At 39.3% G+C, this 1,977-nt stretch overlaps 1 pseudogene; it reads right to left on the bottom strand.

The window, feature by feature from the left end:
- The window catches only part of LOC102015385, a 34,938-nt pseudogene that overhangs the window by 10,568 nt on the left and 22,393 nt on the right, over positions 1-1,977 (bottom strand).

Below are 1,977 nucleotides of genomic sequence, written 5' to 3' on the forward strand. Positions count from 1 at the left end.
AGATTTTCTTTTTTGAAAAGTCGAATTGTAAGTCAGCTTGCAGGGGCAGCAAGATCAGCCCAATTGCTGGTTCCAGCCCAGGCTGATGCCTAAGCAGCACTGTGCTCAGCACTGGGGAGGTGCTGGGTGGGACCATGTAAGAGTGCCCAGGGCACCCTTCCCAAGCCGTCCACCCCGGGCCTCCAATTCCCCACATCCACTCCATCTGCTGCATAAGTTACCCTGCCCCCTTAGTTGTCACCTTTCCCTTCTTCTGCATCTGTCAGCATGGAGTGCCAAAGAGCTGGAAGCTAACACAAGCTCACAATCCATATTAAGAACTGGCCTCCTGACTCTCCGTGAATGCAGTAGGGTAAACCTTAAACTCTGGTTTTTAGGAAGTAACTCAAAACTGAATTGAATGTGGGTGAGATGAAAAGAAATGACATTACAGAAAATGTGGGAGCTTGTTTTCATGACAATACCTGTTATAAAAGAGCACTTACACTTGTTGGCTGAGTACTGATCTAATGTCCCTGGTAGATATGATGGAGTCATTCATTTAATACCACACGCCATTGCTAGCCTGCAAAGGACAGCCAGTAAGAGGGAAAGATTAGAGTTTGTTAACGAGGACAGAATAAAAAGAATAAAAATAAGAAGCATTCACACTTTAATTATACAACTCCCACCTCTCCCCTTAAAGAATGCTACTGCTTGCTGTCTTACAGAGTCTATGAAAAAGCAATGAGAAAAATCCACATAGCTTACTTTTATATAACAGAAGTAATGACCTGTGCAGCAATTAAATCCAGTGTGGACCAGCACTGCATACAAAACATAAATAATGGGTTCTACATTTGGTTGAGACATGTATGGCCAAATATCAAGATACTCAGGATATTTCACATCCTAAACAGAGATGGACAAAAGAGAAAGCAATGTCATTTCTAAAGACACAAAAGTCTTATTCAGGTGCAGAGTATTTAGGATGCCACACAAGCTGTGCACAACATTGCACAATGATGTTCTGGCAGAAATCCAGTGCATTTAATCACTTTTCAAAGGACATGATTAACCTGAGAGATCAGGTGATCTAAGGGTAGTTAAGGCATTTTCACTCTTTATTTTCCTTAAACAAGGATTTGAATAAAGTGAATTCTTCAAATCCACTTAAGTCACAAAATGACAACTTCGGACATTAACCACCAATTATTTTAATTTCAGTTAATTAATTACTTTGCTTTTTTGAGACAGGGTCTTACTATGTAGTTCATGCCTGCCTTGAAATCACTATGTAACCTAGGCTGACCTCAAATTTGAAGCAGTCCTCCTGCCTCATCCTCCCTAGTGCAGTGATTACAGGCATATGCCACCATGCCAGGCTATTTCAAATAATTTAAGAATGTGTTAGTTATTTCTCTTCTATGTCACTGCATTTTTAAATTTTTTTTTTGAAATAGGACTTCACTATGTAGACCAGGCTGGCTTTAAACTTGCTACATAGCCCAGCACTCCTAATCCTCAGCCCGAGACTCCTAATCCTCCTGCCTTAGCCTCCTGAGTGCACCATGCCCAGCTTTGCTATTGAAGTTTTGACTATTTTTAACCTTCAGTAAGTGAGAAGAAAATAGGAAAATAGGAAAAGTGTAAGTTAAAAATCAGAAAACAAGAAAATAAACTTTGATGAGAGGCAAGATCTAGTGGGGAAATCCTTTTTGGGTTTCAAATTGTCCATGTTCTCCCTGTATCATCCTATTACGATGGATACCAACGAATTGATCATGAAGCCCAAACACAGATACGAGTTCCTAATTTTATCACTAGACAGCCTCGCCCCCAAGAGTACAGTAAACATATATATACTCATAAGCACACAACCAAACTTTTTTTAATTTTAAAAATTAAACTAACGAAACAACAATGAAGTCAAAATCAAAATGACACAAAAACAACAAAAACAATACATGACCTCAAAACAAAATGATAGGAATTAAC

The sequence above is a fragment of the Chinchilla lanigera genome, unplaced genomic scaffold (assembly GCF_000276665.1).
Source record: "Chinchilla lanigera isolate Chin_1 unplaced genomic scaffold, ChiLan1.0 scaffold00059, whole genome shotgun sequence".
NCBI classification, from domain to species: Eukaryota; Metazoa; Chordata; class Mammalia; order Rodentia; family Chinchillidae; genus Chinchilla; species Chinchilla lanigera.